The sequence below is a fragment of the Lycium barbarum genome, chromosome 9, assembly GCF_019175385.1.
Source record: "Lycium barbarum isolate Lr01 chromosome 9, ASM1917538v2, whole genome shotgun sequence".
Lineage (NCBI taxonomy): Eukaryota > Viridiplantae > Streptophyta > Magnoliopsida > Solanales > Solanaceae > Lycium > Lycium barbarum.
The window spans coordinates 41,053,016-41,077,805 of record NC_083345.1 but is presented as its reverse complement, the minus strand read 5'-3'; positions in this window follow the sequence as shown (position 1 = coordinate 41,077,805).

Below are 24,790 nucleotides of genomic sequence, written 5' to 3'. Positions count from 1 at the left end.
TTTATCCTTGTTTCTGAACATTGTCTTCATCACGATAATGGTTTGAGTTATTTGACAATGTTGAACCATCATTCATAACTTTGTTTGATCTCTGTGAAACTAGTTGTTGGGATCTCCAGTCTACTAGGTAGAGTTACCGCCATGATGACTTGTCCTAGGCCTTAAACCCATTCACTTCGATGATCTTTCAACTGCCACTCTAGATAGGCCTTTTGTGAGTGGGTCCGACACATTATCTCTTGACTTTACATAGTCAATAGTGATAACTTCACTAGAGATTAGTTGATTAACGGTATTGTGTCTCCGTCGTATGTGACGAGATTTCTCGTTATACATAACACTCCCTATCCTACTTATTGCCGCTTGGCTATCACAATGTATACATATAGGTGCCCAAAATGGAATATCTTCCAAAAAATTCCAAAGCCATTCTGCTTCTTCACCGACGTTTTCTAAAGCTATAAATTCAGATTTCATTGTAGAGCGGGCGATACATGTCTATTTGGATGATTTCCAAGACACTGCTCCTCCACCAACAGTGAAAACATATCCACTTATGGATTTAATTTCAGATGATCCGGTGATCCAGTTTGCATCACTATATCCTCAATTACTGCGGGATATTTATTTTAGTGTAAAGCATAATTTTGGGTGTGTTTTAAATACCCCAAAACTCATTTCATTGCCATCCAATGAGTTTGATCGGGATTTCTTGTGAACCAACTCAACTTACTAATAGCACATGCTATGTCTAGTCGTGTACAATTCATGATATACATTAAACTTCCCAATACTCGTGCATAGTCCAAGTGTGAATCACTTCACCTTCATTCTTTCGAAGTACAAAACTTACATCAATTGGAGTCTTTGCAACATTGAACTTCAAATACATGAACTCGTCAAGTACCCTTTCAATATAATGAGAATGTGATAATGCTAGACCTTGTGGAATTTTATGATCCTAATTCCTAGGATTAAATAAGCAACTCCTAAGTCTTTCATATCAAATTTGCTAGCCAGCATACGCTTCGTAGCATTTATGTCGGCAATATCTCTACTCATTATCAACATGTCATCAATATATAAACAAATAATAACTTCATGATTTGGAGTATTTTTAATGTAAACACATTTGTCACAGTCATTAATCTTAAATCCATTTGCAAACATTTTTTGGTCAAATTTTGCATGCCATTGTTTGGGTGCTTGTTTTAGTTCATAAAGCGACTTAACAAGTTCTCACACTTTCCTTTCTTTACCAGGAACCATGAAACCTTCATGATGTTCCATGTAAATTTCTTCCTCTAAGTCTCCATTTAATAAAGTTGTCTTAACATCCATTTGATGGATTTCAAAACCATACACAGCCGCTAGTGCTAGTAACATCCCAATAGATGTTATCCTTGTTACCGGCGAGTGTGTGTCAAAATAATCAAGACCTTTTTTTTTTGTCTATAACATTTAACAACAAGTCTTGCCTTATATTTCTCAATAGTGCCATCAGCTTTCATTTTCCTTTTGAAGATCCATTCAAACCTAAAGGTTTGTTTCCACAAGAAAGATCAACCAATTCCCATGTATGATTGTTCAAGATTGATTCAATCTCACTATTGACTGCCTCTTTCCAAAATGGTGAATCCGAAGAAGACATGTTATTTAAACGTTTGAGGCTCATTTTCAAGAAAAAAAGTCACAAAATCCATTCCAAAGAAAGTAGATGTTCTTTGACGTTTGCTACACCTTGGATCCTCTTTAATTGGTGTATTTTCGGTGGTTCTTCCCGTGGTCGTTTAGATCTTTCGCCAAACAACTCACATTCATTTTTATACAGATAAATGTTTTCAAAGAATTCAACATTATCTGATTCAATTGTCGTATTAACATGGATGTCAGGATTTTTGGATTTATGAACAAAAAACTGACATGCTTTACTGTTGGTTGCATATCTAATAAAAACACAATCCACATTTTTAGTCCTATTTTGACCCTTTTGGGTATAGGAAATTGTACTTTAGCTAAGCACCCCCCAAACTTTGAAATATTTCAAGTTAGGTTATCCTCCTTTCCATTTTTCATATGGAATAGATTGTGTTTTGTTGTGGGGCACTCTGTTGAGTATTCGATTAGCTGTAAGGATAGCTTCCCCCTACAGGCTCTCCAGCAAACTGGAACTTATTAATAAAGCATTCATCATTTCCTTTAATATTCGATTTTTCCTTTCCGCAATTCCATTGGATTGTGATGTGTAAGGGGCAGTAGTTTGATGGATAATTTCATATTCTAAACATATCTCTGCAAAAGGAGATTCACACTCTCCACCCCTATCACTTTTTATCTTTTTAGTCAATTAATTTTGAACTTCAGTTTTGTATTGCTTAAATGCGTCAATTGTTTCATCCATACTATTAAGCAAATAAACATAGCAATATCAAGTGCAATCGTCAATAAAAGTTAGGAAATACTTTTTCCCACTACGAGATGGTATTGACTTCATATCACAAATATCTATATGAATTAAGTCTAAAGGATTGGAATTCCTCTCAATAGACTTATAAGGAGGTTTAACAAACTTAGATTCAACACATATTTGACATTTTAATTTATTACACTCGAATTTAGGCAATACTTCTAAGTTGATCACTTTACGCAAGGTTTTGTAGTTGACATGTCCTAAACGAACATGCCATAAATCATTTGACTCTAATAAATAAGAAGAAGCTAGAATTTTATTAATACTGTCAACAACCATTACATTGAGTTTGAAAAGGCCCTCTCTGAGGTAGCCCTTTCCAACATACATATCATTTTTGCTTACAACAACTTTATCAGATACAAAAACACATTTAAATCCATTCTTGACTAATAGGAAGTTGAGACTAAGTTCTTCCTAATTGTAGGAACTTGAAGAATGTTGTTAAGCGTCAGCACCTTGCCGGAAGTCATCTTCAGGAATATCTTCCCATATCCTTCAACCTTGGCTATTGCAGTATTTCCCATTGTAAGATCTTCTTCGGGTCCCACTAGTGTATATGTAGCAAATGCTTCTTTGACATCACAAACATGTCGAGTGGCGCCAGAGTCAATCCACCACTCTTTTGGGTTTCCAACTAAATTGCATTCCGTGAGCATAGCACATAGATCATCAATGTCATCATCTTTTCCCACCATGTTTGCCTGATCTTTTTTCTTATTTTTCTTAGGGGCCCGACAATCTGGAGCCTTATGTCCAGCTTTCCCATAATTATAGCAATTTTTTCTTATTTTGTTCCTTCCTCTGTCCTGAAGGCTTCTTCCTTTTCTTATTCTTTGGAGCAGCTTCCTCAATGATGTTTGCTCCCATTATCGTTGAATTTCCACGCGACTTCCTTTCAGCCGCTTTATTATCCTCCTCGATCTTCAAGCGAATCATAAGATCTTCCAGCGACATTTCTTGCACTTGTATTTCAGATAGTTTTTGAAGTCTCTCTATGAAGAAGGCAACTTCTCAATCACCGCAACCACTTGAAATGCCTCATTAATCACCATACCTTCAGCAATAAGGTCATGGATAAGGACTTGAAGTCCTTGATCTTGGGTTCCAATAGACTTGCTTTCCACCATTTTGTAGTCTAGAAACTTGACAACCGCAAATTTTTTCAAGCATGTGTCTTCAGTTTTATACTTCTTTTAAAGTGCAATCCACAACTCTTTTGATGTTTTCACAGAACTGTAAACGTTTTACAAATCATCCTCTAAAGCACTAAGGATGTAACTCTTGCACAAGAAATCTGAATGCTTCTAAGCCTCAACAACGATAAAGCGCTGATTTTCTGGCATTCCTTCTTCTGGAACATGAGGATCTTCGTTTGTGAACTTTTGCATACCAAAAGTAGTCAACCAAAAGAATATTCTTTGTTGCCATCCTTTGAAGTTAATTACAGAAAACTTTCTTGGTTTCTCTGTCGGTGCCATGACATGTGCAACAATTGAACGGCTTGACGATGCAACAGTCGTCGCCACAATAGTCACCGCCGCAACAGTTTCCACTCCAGTAGACATATTAACATTCGTTTCTACTGCCATTTTTCCTCTTCTCTGTCAATAGTTGACAAATAGTTTAGTCAATGGCAAACAAAAACAGAACAGTAAACAGTGAATATTTATATGTTCAAACTATTTCACAAGTCAACGATGAATTTTTTATGTTCTTCAAATCGTTTCACTCTTATGAACTTTAATAATCCAATGAAGTTTTTATGTTCTTCAAATTGGACTAGAAAAATTCAAACAGCGTAGAAAACCAGAAAGGTTTTAATCTCCAGAAACAGAATACAGATTATCAAAAATATATTAAAATAAATTCCATAAGATTGTTATTAAACATGTATCCGAAAATCTACTTCAAGCAAAAACTGGAAATTTAAGAAAACAACAGAATCTAGAAATTATATAAGAAACAGTATCTAAAAAAAAATGTCAGAATTAAATCGAGCCCACTGAATGCACAGTGTGTCTTTAAGGAAACTATTCCCCTTAATGTACCCGAGGTTGTGGAATATATCCTTCCAGTATAGAACGACTTACTCACCATAGTAGTGGTTCTGCAAACTTTTGTGAAAAGCAAACTCACTCGAAGGCTGTAAATCACACGAGAATTTTATGAAGTGCAAAAGAAGATGAGAGAAGAGTATCAAAAATTTCGTAAGCAAAAATATGAGGATCAACAGATTATAAATAGCCATGGATGCGTTGGTTCAGAAAGGTGCAACCTTTCAGTGGCACCATTTTAGGTGGAAGGAATATTTAAAATAATCCAGGAAAGAAAAGAAAATTTTTGGATAATTAATTACTAATTAAACAATTAAAAATTAAATAAATTTGGTAAAAATAATCAATCAATCAAAACTTATCAATCAATCAGATCAGAATTTTGGATAATTAATTACTAACTAAACAATTAAAAATTAAATAAATTTGATCCAATAAAATTATCAATCAATCAGATCATTTGACCAAATACAAATCCGAATCTGAATCTGAATTCGAAAAATCTTAGGATCAACATATTATAAATAGCCATGGATGCGTTGGTTCAGAAAGGTGCAACCTTTCAGTGGCACCCTTTCAGGTGGGGGGAATATTTAAAATAATCCAGGAAAGAAACGAAAATTTTTGGATGATTAATCACTAATTAGACAACTAAAAATTTAAATAAATTTGGTAAAAAAAATTATCAATCAATCAATAATTATCAATTAATCAGATCATAATTTTGGATAATTAATTACTAACTAAAAAATTAAAAATTAAATAAATTTGATCCAAAACAAATATCAATCTGAAGCCAGTCGAGCGACCGACGACGGCGCGAGGCTTGCCTTCCTCTCAATCCTTTAACAACTAGAAGGAATGATTCTATATTTAAGTACAATGACTTTTGTTTCCACTACTAATGAGGGAGAAATACTTCCTCCATAAAGCAAAAGTGAACGATTCATTTTCCTTCCATATTTCTTCCCTCCATTTCTCATTCAACCAATCATTAAACCCAACACTAATTAAACAACAGAGATAGAAAAGCACGTGGTTTCTTGAGGAAATATTTGAGCGAGTTTATCAATGTTGGCATTTGAGTTTGATTTTGAAATGGGTTTACACCGCCGGGGGTGGGTGAAGATAGGAAGTTGGTGGTGGTTGTGGTTACCGGAAGAGGAAAATGATGTCCTTCCTGGGTTTGCCATCTACAGATTTTAGATCATTTGACCAAATTCGAAGCTGAAGCTGAGCCGAGCAAGCGACGACGATGACAGCACGAGGCTTGCCTTCCTCTTAACCCTTTAACAACTAGAAGAAATGATTCTATATTTAAGTACAAAGACTTTTCTTTCCACTACCAATGAGGGAGAAATGCTTCCTTCATAAAACAAAACGGAACAATTCATTTTCCCTCAATATTTCTTCCCTCATTTCCCATTCAACCAATCACTAAAACTCAACACTAATTAACCAACAGAGACAGAAAAGCACCTGATTTCTTGAGGAAAGATTTGATCGAGTTTATCAATATTGACATTTGAGTTTGAATTTGAAATGGGTTTACACCGCCGGTGGTGGGTGAAGATAGGAAGTTGGTGGTGGTTCTGGTTACCGGAAAGGGAAAACGATTTCCTTCCTGGGTTTGCCGTATCTCTCAGATTTTTGGCGATAGAAGTAGTGGCGGTGGCGGTGACGGAGGAGGGGTTACTGGTAAGAAGAAGGGCAACAATAATGTTACGATAGCTTTTTTTTAGTTATTTTTTTCTTTCTTGATTATTTTTATGTATTCACATATTTTCAAGCTAAAAAAAAAAGATAATTATTGTTTGAAATTGTTCAGCACACTCAAGAGCAAGTGTCATGCACACACTGTGCCACCTCAACAAATTGTGTCCAAGTCATCTTCTTAGAGGGTCCAGATGGTACGAGCGTCAATTGAAGGGTCCAAGTGGATTCCACGGACAAGTTCAAGGGTTTGTCGATGACTTAAGCCTTGTGGAAATTGTGTTACAATATCTTACATACATACATATATACACACGCGCACGCGCGCGCACACACACACACACACACACACACACATATATATATATATATATATATATATATATATATATATATATATATATATATATATATATATATATATATATATATATATATATATATATATATATTGAATTTTATGGGCTAATAGTTACTACTATCATCGGAAGTAATAATTTTGGGGCAATTCGAACGAAAGTGTCACGACCTGACTATGGGCCGTGACGGGTACCCGGGGCTAACCACAGAGCACCACTCGTTCTACTACTCATCATACTCATTAAACGTTCTTTTATCGAATTCGTACTCAAATCATAAGAAAATCATTTTTCATGTGAGATCATAGATACTTTTATAGACATAAGCCTTTCGGCTATCAAAATAATAATAATAATAATATATATATATATATATATATATATACACACAATAGTAACCTCGTGAGACCATATAACCCACAACTGCATATCTACGAGCCTCTACTAGAGTACTAGACATATGGACGGGACAGGACCCCGTCGTGCCCAAAATATACACATATACACAAAAGAATAATCACGGTACCTCCGGAACAATGGAGTGCTCTCAAGTCAGCTAATAGCTCCTACGAGTTCAGATCAGGATCACCTCCCTGTATACCTGTGGGCATGAACACAGCGTCCAAAGAAAACGGACGTCAGAACGAACATTGTACTGAGTATGAGAGGCATAAATAATAACAATACGTCAATGAGATGAAGGAAGCATCAAATAAGGAGCAACTGTAACTGACTGTCCATCGTAAAGAAATAATGCATGATGGCTTACTTCATAATCGTCGTCATGTCATGTATGCATAAATGTATAAATGTATAAGCTGTCCGTCCATATAGGTACGGTGTCACAATAATTAACCTGCGTCCAGGCCTCCCGCGTCCGGGGTATAAGCTGCCCACTACACTGGTGTGTCTGCCCGTGCCATATTGGCACGGTGTAATGTCATCAACATATACTCATCATAATGCATGTATAATAACTCAAAGATAGCTATACTTTATCGACGTGACCTAAGGTCGTGAACCCCCGATTCCATTATGGAACATATATAAGTATTCTGCCTCACCTTGAAGGAAATAGTATATTGTCACAACCCAGCCAGGGGCCGCGACGGGTACCCGGGCTAGCCACCGAGCACCGCCCGTTCTACTACTTATCATGCTCATTTAATGCTCTTTTATCACATTCATACTCAAATTATAAGAAAATCATCTTTCATTTAGAAAACATAATTACTTTCATATACATATGCCTCTCGGCTATCAAATTAGTATATATATATATATATATATATATATATATATATATATATATATATACATGATAGCATCCTCGTGAGACCATATAATCCACACTGCGTATCTAAGAGCCTCTACTAGAGTGCTAGACATAAGGACGGGACAAGACCCCGTCATGCCCAATATATACATGTACACAAAAGAATAATCATAAGCACCTCCGGACAATGGAGTGCTCTCAAATCAACTGCTAACTCCTATGAGTCTGGATCAGGATCACCTCCCTGCCTACCTGTGGGCATGAACACAGCGTCCAAAGAAAACGGACGTCAGTACGAACATTTTACTAAGTATGAGAGGCATAAACAATAATGAAACATCAATGAAATGAGGAGGCATCAAATGAAAAGCAATCTACAACTGACTGTGACTTTTAAAAGAAATAATACATGCTGACTTACTCACACTCATCATCATATCATATATGCATAAATGTATAAGCATAAGCTGCCCGTCCATATCGGATGTGATAATCAATAACATTAGCCTGCGTCCAGGCCTCCCGCGTCGGGGGTATAAGCTGCCCACTATAGTGGTGTGTATAGATGCCCGACCATATAGGTACGGTGTATTATCATCATCATATGCTCATTATAATATACTCATCATAGTATGCTCATCATAATACATGCATAAAGACTCAAGGACAACTATACTTTATCGGGGTGACGTAAGGTCGTGATCCCCCGATTTCATGATGGAACATTTATAAGTATCCTGCCTCACCTTGAAGGAAGGAGCACATAAGGTGAGTATGTACAACGCATAACATCATCGACTTTATGGTACTCTGCCTCACCTTGAAGGGACAATACATAAGGTGAGTGTATACAATGCATGATATACTTAACTTAATGGTATTCTGCCTCACCTCAAAGGGAATAGTGTGTGACGTGAGTGTTTACAACATACAACATCATTAGCGTTATAGAAGCGTCATATCATGGACTATAGAATCATTAGACACAAGCTCATCATCATCATCATTGGACTCATAACATATCTCTTATCTCATATGGTTGTTCATGATCATAGACTCTTGACCTTCCGGAATATATGTAGAGGATTCGTGGAGAGGAAAGAGAATCATACCATCGGATTCATGCCAAAGAAAGAAAGGACTAGCCTCACATACCTTTTACGCTTAACTAAGCTATCATTCTCTTGTTCTCCTTCAATGTCACGTTTCTACCTTCAAGAGAGAATTCGCATTAACGTTAGTTAATCGACTATAATAACGCGCTACTATTTCTAGGGAAAATTGGGCAGCATTTCCTTTGTTTATACTACCTTTCCCATGTTCTATATCAACTCCCAAACGTTCATATAAACATTCACAATATGGCAACAACAATCATCATTTGTATACATTTATCACGATTCACCATTTCTCTTCAATTTCTCCACAATTTATGGTTATAGCTCATTATCGCGTTTTCATATTTAATACTTATTTCATGGTCTAAATGCCATTTATAACATATTTGTAATCATAACACACCAACATTCATGATTCCATCCAACTACCATTCAACCATGACACTATTCACTCATTTATGACCCATTTTCTATGTCTTTCTACAATTCAAGTGTCTTAGCCTTCCAATACCTTAAACAATATGCTATGGTCATGAAAATTACCTTATATGATGGTTGAACAAGCCTTGAATGGAAATATTCTTCTAGCACCAAAACCCTACTTCACCTCTCTTGGGATTTCTTGGTTTGGATGACTTTTACTTAGGTCTCATACACTTGTTTTCATGTATTTGGTGTTATTGATCATGGATTTTATTTGATTTTCTTGTAGATGAGTGATGGAGAATATTCTAGAGGGTTCTTGACTTGTGGAGAGTGGGAATGAAGTAAAATGAAATGAAAAAGGGTCCCTTATATTGAATTAAAAGCTAGCCCGATCAACTTATACGGACCAACATACGGTCCGTATATTTTTTACTGACCGTATGTTTGGTCCAGAATGTGCTGCCCCTCTTGACCAATTATACGGCCTAACATACGGCCAGTATAATTTATACGGTCCGTATGTTGGGCCGTATAATACCCAGTGGTTCTGTTTTCGTTCTCGTCGACTCGTTTAATCTTCAATCCTTATGGAACCTTCTTAACACTTGTTTAATACTTCAATACCAATATAAGGGACGTTATCACTCGTCTCTAAGACATCATTATGCCATCATTAACTCGTCACTCGTAATTCTTACCCGACACGCAACATACCCTTTACTTTCTTTACGAAACTTCATCATTTTGGTCAAATGTCTTTGAATCTCGATTAAGATCATCAAATGCTATTTCTTACTTATCCAAATCATCGTATACCTCGTGTTCCTTGCTAGCCTATTCATTGTACACTAACGGGGAATTTCCCAAGGTGTAACATTTTTCCCCCCTTTTGGAACATTCGTCCTCGAATGTTAAACACTCGGAATTCTACGAAAATTTCGCCAGAGTTTCCCCTGTAATATAGCACTACCATCCTGTCACAACAACCCATAATATCACTGCCTCACAAGGCTATAACACAATATCAACATATTTATGGCCACACACGACCAAAAGCATAAAAAGTAAGCGTACATACCTCAATATGTTGGGGCTTCATCTTGAACCTCTTCCGGGGGTTGGAATAAGTGTGGATATGTAGATTTCATTTTCTCTTCCGCCTCCCAAGTCATTTCTTCCCGGTTGTTATTTCGCCACAAGACCTTGACTGAGGCTACTTCCTTATTTCGAAGCTGTCGTACTTGTCTATCTAAGATGGGAATAGGTACTTCTGCATATGTTAGATTTTCTGTCACTTGCACATCATCAATCGGAACAATCCTCATGGGATCTCCAACACATTTGCGGAGCATCGAAACATAGAAGACTGGATGGACTGATTCAAGCTCCGAAGGCAAATCCAATTCATAGGCTACATGACCCACCTTGCGGGTAATTTTATAGGGCCCAATGTATCTAGGACTTACCTTCCCTTTCTTGCCAAATCTCATCACTCCTTTCATTGGCGATACTTTCAAAAATACCCAATCATTAACCTGAAATTCCAAGTCTCGTCGGCGATTGTCCGCATAAGACTTTTGGCGACTCTGGCTGTTAACAATCGATCTCGGATCATTTTGACTTTCTCTACCGCTTGTTGAATCAATTCAGGGCCTATTAACTGTACTTCTCCTATCTCAAACCATCCAATTGGAGATCTGCACTTTCTTCCGTATAAAGCTTCGTACGGAGCCATTTGAATACTAGAATGATAGCTACTATTATATGCAAAGTCAATTAAAGGAAAATGATCATCCCAACTACCACCGAAATCTAGTACATATGCCCGTAGCATATCTTCCAAAGTCTGTATAGTACGTTCGGCTTGTCCATCAGTCTGCGGATGAAATGCTGTACTAAGCTTCACTTGAGTACCTAGACCTTCTTGAAACAACTTCCAGAACTTGGTTGTAAATTGCGCTCCTCTATCTGTGATAATGGATAGTGGAATACCATGGAGTCACCCAATTTCCTTGAGATACAACCTCGCATAATCTTCAGCCGAGTAGGTAGTTCTAACCGGAAGAAAATGGGCTGATTTCGTGAGTCTGTCCACGATCACCCATATAGAATCATACTTGCCTCGGGAACGGGGTAATCCTACAACAAAATCCATGTTGATCACTTCCCATTTCCAAATAGGGATCTCCATTGCTTGCAATAAGCCTCCTGGCTTTTGATGTTCGATCTTTACTTGTTGGCAATTTGGACATTGGGCTACAAATTCTGCTATGTCTCTTTTCATGCCATCCCACCAATATATTAGTTTAAGATCATGATACATTTTGGTTGCACCTGGGTGAATAGAATACCGAGAACAATGGGCTTCTTCTAGAATTCGTCGGTGCAATTCTGCCACATCCGGCACGCATAGCCTACTTCGGTATCTAAAAATTCCATCCATGGAAACTTCAAATGGAGACTTCTCTCTTTCATAAAATGTGTCCCTGTAATGGCTCAACTGGGGATCTTCATACTGACGCTCTTTCACTTCCACATCCAAGGACGAAACTGTGGGATCATTGATACTAATCCCTGCATTACCCGAATCAATTACCCGTACTCCAACATTAGATAGTTGATGGAGCTCATGAACCATCTCTTTCTTTTCCTGAGGGACTTCACATAAACTACCCTTGGATCGGCGGCTAAGCGCATCGGCTACTACATTTGCTTTTCCGGGGTGGTACAAAATGCTAACATCATAATCTTTCAATAATTCTAACCACAACCTCTGCCGCAGATTTAACTCCTTCTGTTTGAAGATGTTTTGAAGGCTCTTGTGATCTGTATAGATATCAACATGCACACCATACAAGTAATGTCTCCACATTTTCAATGCATGAATAACCGCAGCCAATTCGAGATCATGAGTTGGATAGTTCTTTCCATGTTTCCGCAGCTGTCTCGAAGCATATGTAATGACTTTACCGTGCTGCATTAATACACATCCTAACCCAACACCGGAAGCATCACAATACACATCGTAGCCAGCTGACCCTTCTAGAAGTGTTAAGACCGGAGCTGAGGTTAATCTGTCTTTCAACTCTCGGAAGCTGCGTTCACAGGCATCATTCCACTGAAATTTAGCTGACTTTTGGGTTAGCTTCGTCAATGGAGCTGAAATAGAGGAAAATCCCTCTACGAATCTTCTATAATAACCTGCCAGTCCCAGAAAACTACGAACTTCTGTAGACGTCATAGGCCTTGGCCAAGTCTTCACAACTTCAATTTTCTGAGTGTCGACTCGAATACCATCATTTGAAATAACATGGCCCAGAAAAGTTACAGAATTCAACCAAAACTCGCACTTTGAAAATTTTGCATATAATTCTCGGGCTCGAAGAATGCCAAGAACGATACGTAAATGATCTGCATGTTCTGATTCTGTGCAAGAGTACACCAAGATGTCATCAATAAATATTATCACGAATAAATCTAAGAGTGGACTGAATACATTATTCATCAAATTCATAAACACAGTCGGAGCATTAGTTAATCTAAATGACATCACCCGGAACTCATAGTGGTCATATCTCGTTCTAAAGGCTGTTTTGGGAATATCCGCTTCTCTAACTCTCACTTGATGATAACCCGATCTCAAGTCTATTTTTGAAAACCATTTGGCACCCTGTAGCTGATCAAATAAATCATCAATCCTCGGGAGAGGATATTTTTTCTTTATCGTCACCTTGTTCAATTGCCTATAATCGATGCACATTCGGAGAGAGCCATCTTTCTTTCTCACGAACAAGACTGGTGCTCCCCACGGCGACGAACTAGGTCTAATAAACCCTTTCTCAAGTAAATCTTTCAACTGTTCCTTTAACTCTTTCAATTCTACCGGAGCCATCCGATAAGGAGGAATAGAGATAGGCTTGGTGTCCGGTAACACAACAATGGCGAAATCAATCTCTCTTTCTGGAGGAATACCTGGAAGCTCATCTGGAAATACATCTGGAAATTCATTCACTACTGGAACTGATTGGAAAGTTGGTGACTTTGCCTCGGTATCATGAACTCGGACTAAGTGATAAATATAGCCTTTAGCTATCATCTTTCTTCCCTTAAGGTAGAAAATAAACCTACCTTTTGGAGATGCTGCATTACCCTTCCATTCAAGCACGGGCTCTCCCGAAAATTGGAATCGAACCACTTTCGTTCGACAATCGACATTAGCATAACACGATGCCAACCAATCCATACCCATAATTACATCAAAATCTAGCATTTCCAACTCAATTAAATCAGCTTTGGTCTGGCGATCACATACCACAATTACACAATTTCTATGCACTTGTCTCGCTATCACGGGATCACCAACTGGAGTAGATACCTCAAAAGGTTTAATTGGCTCGGGTTTCACCCTAATACAACCAACAACATATGGAGTAATATATGAGAAAGTAGAACCCGAATCTATCAATGCATACACATCACGGAAGAATATAGGCAATGTACCTGTAACCACATCTGGGGAGGACTCAAGATCCTGCCGTCCGACTAAAGCATATTGTTACACCTCGGAAATTTCCCCGCGAACGTACAATGAAAAGTTGCAGATTTGCACTTCGGCCCATTTGGTCGTAAAGTGGAACACGGCCCGTAAAGCAGTTTACGGACCGTAAACTGCTATCGTCCTCCAACCTTTCAGAAATTTCAACTTTCTGTCAAATGCTTCAAATGGTTAAAAACGACTTGGAATACGGACCGTAAATCGAAATACGGCCCATAAACTGAGTCGTAAATTGCCATGATCTCCAGCATGCCTTTCTGGTTTTGATATGCTTAAACACGGTCGCGAAGGACGGACCGTAAGCCAAAATACGACCCGTAAAGTGGGTTTACGACCACTGTATATCTCAGCCACTGTTCATTCCGGACTAGATTTTAAGTCATTAAAAAGGGACCTAAGCTTATTCAATTCATTTCATTCCACGATATTTCCCTCAAGAACTCTCTAGAAAATTCTCCAAACACTTCAACCATAAGAATAACAAGGAATTCAATGATCAGCAACATTAAATCCATGAAACAAAGTGTGTGAAACTCAAGTGAAGTTCATCCAAACCAAGAAGTTCCAAGAAAGGTGAAGTAGGGTTTTGGTGCAAAGGGAAGGATTTCACTCTAGGCTTGTTCCACCATCATCTAAGGTAAGTTTCATGACATCTTCATGTTGTTTAAGGTATAGGAAGGTTAGGATACCCAAATGGTAGAGAAACATAGAAGATGGGTCTTAAATGGATGAATAGTGTCACAATTGAATGGTAGTTGAATGGAATCATGAATGTTGAGGTTCTACGACTATGAATACGTCCTAAATGACATTTATACCATGAAATAAGTGTTATACACGAGAAAACGCGATAATGAATTATAAGTATAAATGTGGAGAAATTAGAGAGAAATGGTGGATTGTGGTAAATGTCTATGAATGACGATTGTTGATTTTAATATTGTGAAGCGTTGTTGTAGATGTTTAGGAGTTGAAATAGGATATGGGAAAAGTAGTAGAAACAAAGGAAATGCTACCCAATTTTCCCTAGAAATAACGACACGTTCTTAAAGTCGATTAACTAATGTTAATACGAATTCCCTCGTGAAGGTAGCGACGTGACATTGAAGGAGAACAAGTGAACAATAGCTAGCTAATCGACGAAGGTATGTGAGGCTAGTCCCTACTTTCTAATGGCATGAATCCTATAGCGTAACTTATTTCTTATCCATGAGCCTATGTCCATAATTTGCTACACAAGGTAATGAGTTAGAATATAGAAAGTCTAATGATGTTATTTATCGCTTACACTCACCTTATATGCTAATCCCTTCAAGGTCAGGCAGAATGTCCATGATTGTTCCATAATGCAATCGGGGGATCACGACCTTACGTCACCCCGATAGAGTATGGTTGGTCTTGAGCCTTATGTATGTATTATGATAAGTTATATATATTATGATGAGCATATAATGATATTACTATTACACCGCGCCTATTTGGCCGTGCAGTCACCGCTAAGGCGGGCAGCTATACGATACACCATGGCCAAATGGCATGGGCAGACTCCACTAGTGGGCGGCATGAGGTGGTACCCCGGACGCGGGAGGCCTGGACGCAGGCTCATGTTATGATTATCACACCGATCCGGTATGGACGGGCAGTTTATACATGATGCATATATGATATGATATGATGATGAGCATGAGTAAGACAGTATGATTTGTTTTCTTATACTTGGCAGTTAGATTCTGATGTTCCATATGAGTATCTTCTTTATATCATTGTCTTACTTCATTGTTTATGCCTCTCATACTCAGTACAATATTCGTACTGACGTCCTTTTTCTTTGGACGCTGTGTTCATGCCCACGGGTAGACAGGGAGGAGAGCTCGATCCAGATCCGTAGTAGCTGTCAGCTGATTGGAAGCCCTCCATTGTCCCGGAGGTGCTTATGATTATTCTTCTGTGTATATATATATATATATATATATATATATAGAGCCATGTATATGTATTTTTGGGCACGACGGGGTCTTGTCCCGTCCCTACGTTCAGTACTCTAGTAGAGACTCGTAGATACGCAGTGTGGGTTAGATGGTCTCACGAGATCGCTACTGTATATATATATTAATTTGATAGCCTAAGGGCACATATACATAAAAGTATTTTATGTTTTCATACGAAATGTGATTTCCCTACGCTATGAGTATAAAGATGATAAAAAGGGCATTAAATGAGTAAAATAAGTGATAAAACGAGCGGTGCTCGGTGGTTAGCCCGGGTACCTGTCGCGGCCCTAGCCGGGTCGTGACAAAAGTGGTATCAGAGCAGTTCGGTCCTAGGAAGTGTCTACGAGCCGTGTCTAGTAGAGTCTTGTTTATGGTGTGTTGCGCGCCACATCAATAAACAAGAGGCTACAGGGCATTTAGGAAAAATGACCATCTTTCTTCTATAGGATCGTACGATATAGCCATGTATAAGATTTTATCCTCCCTAATAGTGTGTTATGGTTTCAGAATGCCGCCAAAGGGAAAAGCTACAGCCGCCCAGAAGGGCAAGACTACGGCAAAGAGGCGGGTAGAAAGAGAGCCTCCAGTGAATATAGATGAAAGCGAGTCGCATAACGAGGCCCCATCTAATACTCCCTCTACCCCGCCCAATGTGGGAGAACAAGGAGGAGCCCCAGCTCCAATTCCTCCGCCGGCAGCTTCGGGTCAACAAATGACCGAGGTCATTCAGCTATTGACACAATTGGTTGCCGCAGAGGCACAACGACAAAATGTGGGTTCAAGTGACCGGGAAGCAAGTACCAAGGCTCGTAATTTTATGAGTTTAAATCCTCTGAAATTCTTCGGGTCAAAGCCGGATGAGGATCCGCAAAGTTTCGTAGATGAGATGTTAAGGACATTGAAGATTGTCCATGCCTCCGACACCGAATCCGTGGAGTTGGCATCGTATAGACTCCGGGATGTGGCGGTGTTATGGTACAAAAATTGGGTATTATCAAGAGGAGAGAACGCGCCTCCTCCTGTTTGGCAAGAGTTTGTGTATGCTTTTATTCGTCACTATTTGCCACCCGAGGTCTGCCGAGCTAGAGCGGATAGATTTCTGAATTTGAAGCAAGGAAACATGAGTGCCCGGGAGTATAGCCTGCAATTTAATTCTTTGGCTAGATATGCCCCGGCTATTGTGGCCGACATGAGGGATCGGGTACATAGATTTGTAAGTGGCCTAGGGCCACATTTATTCAGAGATTGTTTGACAGCTTCCTTGCAAGACGGGATGGATATTTCCCGAATACAAGCCCATGCACAGAATTTGGAGGGGCGACAACAACAACAACAATAAAGAGGCGACCGTGATATTGATAGAAGACAAGGCAAGAGGGCCAGATCCATGGGAGCTAGCAGTGACCATAGAGGGGGATCAAGGCAGACATATTCTGGGTACTCAGGCCAGTCAGTGACAAGTGCACCTCCTCAATTCACAAGTAGGAGATTTGATCGCTCTTTCCGTTCAGGACAGGGCCAGAGTTTGAGGGCTTCAGATTCCCAGTTCAGGGAAGATTATAGTCAGAGGAGACCCCAGTGCCGCGATGCAACCAATGCGGCAGATTACATTCCGGACAGTGACGTCAGGGTTCGAATGCCTGTTATACTTGTGGTCAGGTGGGGCATATGATGAGGGATTACCCGTCGATGAGTGCCAGAGTTGGAGTTCAGCCTACAGGTTCAGCAGCTGGCTCTTCATCAGTACGCCCGGTAGGGCAGACTCCCCAGATGACAGCAGGCCGAGGGAGAGGCCGAGGGCCAGCATCTACTTCAGGTGCCACTCAGCCTCGTGTATATGCTTTAGCCGGACGGCAGGATCTCGAGTCCTTTCCGGATGTAGTTACAGGTATATTGTCTATATTCTCCCGTGATGTGTATGCATTGATAGATCTGGGTTCTACATTCTCTTATGTTACCCCATATGTTGCTGGTTGTATTGGGGTGAAACCCGAGTCAATTAGACCCTTTGAGGTACTTACTCCGGTTGGTAATCCCGTGATAGCAAAACAAGTGTACATAAATTTTGTCATTGTGGTATGTGATCGTCAGACCAAAGCTGACTTGATTGAGCTGAAAATGGTAGATTTCGATGTAATCATGGGTATGGATTGGTTGGCGTCGTGTTATGCCAACGTTGATTGCCACACAAAAGTGGTCCGATTCCAATTTCCGGGAGAGCCCGTGCTTGAATGGAAGGGTAATACAGCATCTCCAAAGAGGAGGTTTATTTCTTACCTCAAGGCAAGGAAGATGAAAGCCAAGGGTTATGTTTATCACTTAGTTCGGGTCCATGCTACCGAGGCAAAGCCGCCAACTTTTCAGTCAGTTCCGGTAGTAAACGAATTCCCAGACGTATTCCCAGATGAACTTCCAGGTCTTCCACCAGAAAGGGAAATTGATTTTGCTATTGATGTATTGCCGGACACCAAACCTATTTCTATTCCTCCTTATCGAATGGCCCCGGCAGAATTAGAGGAGCTAAAGGCGCAGTTGAAGGACTTGCTCGAGAAGGGCTTTATTAGACCCGGTTCATCACCGTGGGGAGCACCGGTCTTGTTTGTAAGAAAGAAGGATGGTTCCCTACGAATGTGCATCGATTATAGGCAGTTGAATAAGGTGACAATCAAGAACAAATACCCTCTTCCAAGGATTGATGACTTGTTCGACCAGTTGCAAGGTGCCAAGTGGTTTTCCAAAATAGATTTGAGGTCGGGTTATCATCAAGTAAGAGTCAGAGAAGCGGATATTCCAAAGACAGCTTTCAGAATGAGATATGGCCACTATGAATTCCGAGTAATGTCATTCGGGTTGACTAACGCTCCGGCCGTGTTTATGAACTTGATGAACAATGTCTTCAGGCCACTTTTGGATTTATTCGTGATAGTGTTTATCGATGATATTCTGGTGTACTCTCGCACAGAGTCAGAACATGCAGATCATTTGCGAATTGTTCTTGGCATTCTTCGCGCCCGGAAATTATATGCGAAATTTTCAAAGTGTGAGTTCTGGCTGAATTCCGTGACATTTCTGGGCCATGTTATTTCAAATGATGGTATTCGCGTTGACACTCAGAAAATTGAAGTTGTGAAGACTTGGCCAAGGCCTACGACGCCTACAGAAGTTCGTAGTTTTCTGGGTTTGGCAGGTTATTATCGAAGATTCGTAGAGGGCTTTTCATCTATTTCAGCCCCATTAACGAAGCTAACCCAGAAGTCAGCTAAATTTCAATGGGATGATGCTTGTGAGCGCAGCTTCCAAGAGTTGAAGGACAGACCGACCTTAGCTCCAGTTTTAATGCTTCCAGAAGGGTCAGATGGTTATGTTGTGTATTTTGACGCTTTCGATGTCGGATTGGGATGCGTATTGATGCAGCGTGGTAAGGTCATTGCATATGTTTCGAGGCAATTGCGGAAACATGAGAAGAATTACCCAACTCATGATCTCTAATTGGCTACGGTCATTCATGCCTTAAAGATATGGAGGCATTATTTATATGGTGTGCACGTTGATATCTATATAGATCACAAAAGTCCTCAGTACATCTTCAAGCAAAAGGAGTTGAACCTGCGACAGTGACGGTGGTTAGAATTATTAAAAGATTATGATGTTAACATTTTATACCACCCCGGGAAGGCGAATGTAGTAGCCGATGCGCTTAGCCGCCGATCAATGGGCAGTTTATGTGAAGTCCCTCCGGAAAGGAAAGAGATGGTTCAAGAACTTCACCGATTAGCTAATCTTGGAGTGCGTGTAATTGATTCGGGTGATGCAGGGATTAGTATCAATGATTCCACAACCTCGTCCTTGGATACGGAAGCGAAGGAACGGCAGTATGAAGATCCTCAGTTGTGTCGTTATAGAGACGCATCTCATGGGAAAGAAAAGTCCCCGTTTGAAGTTTCCATGGATTGGATTCTCAGGTACCGAGGCAGGTTATGTGTGCCGAATGTGGCGGAATTGCGCCGATGAATTTTAGAAGAAGCACATTGCTCTCGATATTCTATTCACCCAGGTGCAACCAAAATGTATCATGAACTCAAGATGATGTACTAGTGGGATGGCATGAAGAGAGACATAGCAGAATTCGTAGCACAATGTCCAAATTGCCAACAAGTAAAATTTGAACATCAGAAGCCATGAACTTATTACAAGCAATAGAGATACCCACCTGGAAATGGGAAGTGATCAACATGGATTTCATCGTGGGATTACCTCGTTCCCGTGGCAGGCATGACTCTATATGGGTGATCGTGGATAGGCTGACGAAAGCAGCCCATTTTCTTCCAGTTAGGACCACATACTCAGCGGAAGACTATGCAAGGTTGTATCTCAAAGAAATTGTGCGACTCCATGGAATCCCATTATCTATTATCACAGATAGAGGAGCACAGTTTACAGCTAAGTTCTAGAAGTCTTTTCAAGAAGGTTTGGGCATGCAAGTGAAGTTTAGCACAACATTTCATCCGCAAACTGATGGGCAAGCCGAGCGTACCATTCAAACCTTGGAAGACATGTTACGGGCGTGTGTGTCGGATTTCGGTGGTAGCTGGGATGATCACTTACCCCTTATTGAGTTTGCATACAACAATAGCTACCATTCAAGTATACAAATGGCTCCCTATGAAGCTTTATATGGAAGGAAATGTAGGTCTCCAATCGGATGGTTCGAAATAGGAGAAGCACAATTAGTGGGCCCTGAATTAATCCAACAAGCAATGGAAAAGGTCAAAGTGATCGGAGATCGGTTGTTGACAGCCCAAAGTTGCCAAAAGTCTTATGCGGACAACCGCCGTCGAGACTTAGAATTTCAAATTAATGATTGGGTATTTTTGAAAGTGTCACCAATGAAAGGGGTGATAAGATTTGGTAAGAAAGGGAAGTTAAGTCCCAGATACATTGGACCCTACAAAATCATCCGCAAGGCGGGACAGCTAGCATATGAATTGGCATTTCCTTCGGAGCTTGAATCAGTCCATCCAGTCTTTCATGTTTCGGTGCTCCACAAATGTGTTGGAGACCCCACAAAGATTGTCCCGATAGACGATGTGCAAATAACGGAAAAGCTAACCTATGAAGAAGTGCCTATTGCCATCCTAGATAGGCAAGTGCGAAAGCTTCGAAATAAAGTGGTAGCTTCAATCAAAGTCTTATGGCGAAACAATAACCGTGAAGAAATGACGTGGGAAGCGGAAGAGGGTATGAAGTCGAAGTACCCGCATTTATTTCGACCCCCAGGAGAGATTCAAGATGAAACGCCAACGATATGAGGCATGTATGCTTATTTTCCATGCTTATGGTCGTGTGTGGCCGCGGATATGTTGATATTGTGATGTAGCCCTAAGAGGCGATGATATTATGGGTTGTTGTGACAGGTTGGTAGTGTCAAATTACAAGGGAAACTCTGGCGAAATTTTCGTAGAATCCCGAGTGTTTAACATTCGAGGACAAATGTTCCAAAAAAGGGGGAAGAGTGTTACACCTCGGAAATTTCCCCGCGAACGTACAATGAAAAGTTGCAGATTTGCACTTCGGCCCATTTGGTCGTAAAGTGGAACACGGCCCGTAAAGCAGTTTACGGACCGTAAACTGCTATCGTCCTCCAACCTTTCAGAAATTTCAACTTTCTGTCAAATGCTTCAAATGGTTAAAAACGACTTGGAATACGGACCGTAAATCGAAATACGGCCCATAAACTGAGTCGTAAATTGCCATGATCTCCAGCATGCCTTTCTGGTTTTGATATGCTTAAACACGGTCGCGAAGGACGGACCGTAAGCCAAAATACGGCCCGTAAAGTGGGTTTACGACCACTGTATATCTCAGCCACTGTTCATTCCGGACTAGATTTTAAGTCATTAAAAAGGGACCTAAGCTTATTCAATTCATTTCATTCCACGATATTTCCCTCAAGAACTCTCTAGAAAATTCTCCAAACACTTCAACCATAAGAATAACAAGGAATTCAATGATCAGCAACATTAAATCCATGAAACAAAGTGTGTGAAACTCAAGTGAAGTTCATCCAAACCAAGAAGTTCCAAGAAAGGTGAAGTAGGGTTTTGGTGCAAAGGGAAGGATTTCACTCTAGGCTTGTTCCACCATCATCTAAGGTAAGTTTCATGACATCTTCATGTTTTTTAAGGTATAGGAAGGTTAGGATACCCAAATGGTAGAGAAACATAGAGATGGGTCTTAAATGGATGAATAGTGTCACAATTGAATGGTAGTTGAATGGAATCATGAATGTTGAGGTTCTACGACTATGAATACGTCCTAAATGACATTTATACCATGAAATAAGTGTTATACACGAGAAAACGCGATAATGAATTATAAGTATAAATGTGGAGAAATTAGAGAGAAATGGTGGATTGTGGTAAATGTCTATGAATGACGATTGTTGATTTTAATATTGTGAAGCGTTGTTGTAGATGTTTAGGAGTTGAAATAGGATATGGGAAAAGTAGTAGAAACAAAGGAAATGCTACCCAATTTTCCCTAGAAATAACGACATGTTCTTAAAGTCGATTAACTAATGTTAATACGAATTCCCTCGTGAAGGTAGCGACGTGACATTGAAGGAGAACAAGTGAACGATAGCTAGCTAATCGAAGAAGGTATGTGAGGCTAGTCCCTTCTTTCTAATGGCATGAATCCTATAGCGTAACTTATTTCTTATCCATGAGCCTATGTCCATAATTTGCTACACAAGGTAATGAGTTAGAATATAGAAAGTCTAATGATGTTATTTATCGCTTACACTCACCTTATATGCTAATCCCTTCAAGGTGAGGCAGAATGTCCATGATTGTTCCATAATGCAATAGGGGGATCACGACCTTACGTCACCCCGATAGAGTATGGTTGGTCTTGAGCCTTATGTATGTATTATGATAAGTTATATATATTATGATGAGCATATAATGATATTACTATTACACCGCGCCTATTTGGCCGTGCAGTCACCGCTAAGGCGGGCAGCTATACGATACACCATGGCCAAATGGCATGGGCAGACTCCACTAGTGGGCGGCATGAGGTGGTACCCCGGACGCGGGAGGCCTGGACGCAGGCTCATGTTATGATTATCACACCGATCCGGTATGGACGGGCAGTTTATACATGATGCATATATGATATGATATGATGATGAGCATGAGTAAGACAGTATGATTTGTTTTCTTATACTTGGCAGTTCGATTCTGATGTTCCATATGAGTATCTTCTTTATATCATTGTCTTACTTCATTGTTTATGCCTCTCATACTCAGTACAATATTCGTACTGACGTCCTTTTTCTTTGGACGCTGTGTTCATGCCCACGGGTAGATAGGGAGGAGAGCTCGATCCAGATCCGTAGTAGCTGTCAGCTGATTGGAAGCCCTCCATTGTCCCGGAGGTGCTTATGATTATTCTTCTGTGTATATATATATATATATATAGAGCCATGTATATGTATTTTTGGGCACGACGGGGTCTTGTCCCGTCCCTACGTTCAGTACTCTAGTAGAGACTCGTAGATACGCAGTGTGGGTTAGATGGTCTCACGAGATCGCTACTGTATATATATATTAATTTGATAGCCTAAGGGCACATATACATAAAAGTATTTTATGTTTTCATACGAAATGTGATTTCCCTACGCTATGAGTATAAAGATGATAAAAAGGGCATTAAATGAGTAAAATAAGTGATAAAACGAGCGGTGCTCGGTGGTTAGCCCGGGTACCTGTCGCGGCCCTAGCCGGGTCGTGACAAAAGTGGTATCAGAGCAGTTCGATCCTAGGAAGTGTCTACGAGCCGTGTCTAGTAGAGTCTTGTTTATGGTGTGTTGCGCGCCACATCAATAAACAAGAGGCTACAGGGCATTTAGGAAAAATAACCATCTTTCTTCTATAGGATCGTACGATAGAGCCATGTATAAGATTTTATCCTCCCTAATAGTGTGTTATGGTTTCAGAATGCCGCCAAAGGGAAAAGCTACAGCCGCCCATAAGGGAAAGACTACGGCAAAGAGGCGGGTAGAAAGAGAGCCTCCAGTGAATATAGATGAAAGCGAGTCGCATAACGAGGCCCCATCTAATACTCCCTCTACCCCGCCCAATGTGGGAGAACAAGGAGGAGCCCCAGCTCCAATTCCTCCGCCGGCTGCTTCGGGTCAACAAATGACCGAGGTCATTCAGCTATTGACACAATTGGTTGCCGCAGAGGCACAACGACAAAATGTGGGTTCAAGTGACCGGGAAGCAAGTACCAAGGCTCGTGATTTTATGAGTTTAAATCCTCCGAAATTCTTCGGGTCAAAGCCGGATGAGGATCCGCAAAGTTTCGTAGATGAGATGTTAAGGACATTGAAGATTGTCCATGCCTCCGAGACCGAATCCGTGGAGTTGGCATCGTATAGACTCCGGGATGTGGCGGTGTTATGGTACAAAAATTGGGTATTATCAAGAGGAGAGAACGCGCCTCCTCCTGTTTGGCAAGAGTTTGTGTATGCTTTTATTCGTCACTATTTGCCACCCGAGGTCTGCCGAGCTAGAGCGGATAGATTTCTGAATTTGAAGCAAGGAAACATGAGTGCCCGGGAGTATAGCCTGCAATTTAATTCTTTGGCTAGATATGTCCCGGCTATTGTGGCCGACATGAGGGATCGGGTACATAGATTTGTAAGTGGCCTAGGGCCACATTTATTCAGAGATTGTTTGACAGCTTCCTTGCAAGACGGGATGGATATTTCCCGAATACAAGTCCATGCATAGAATTTGGAGGGGCGACAACAACAA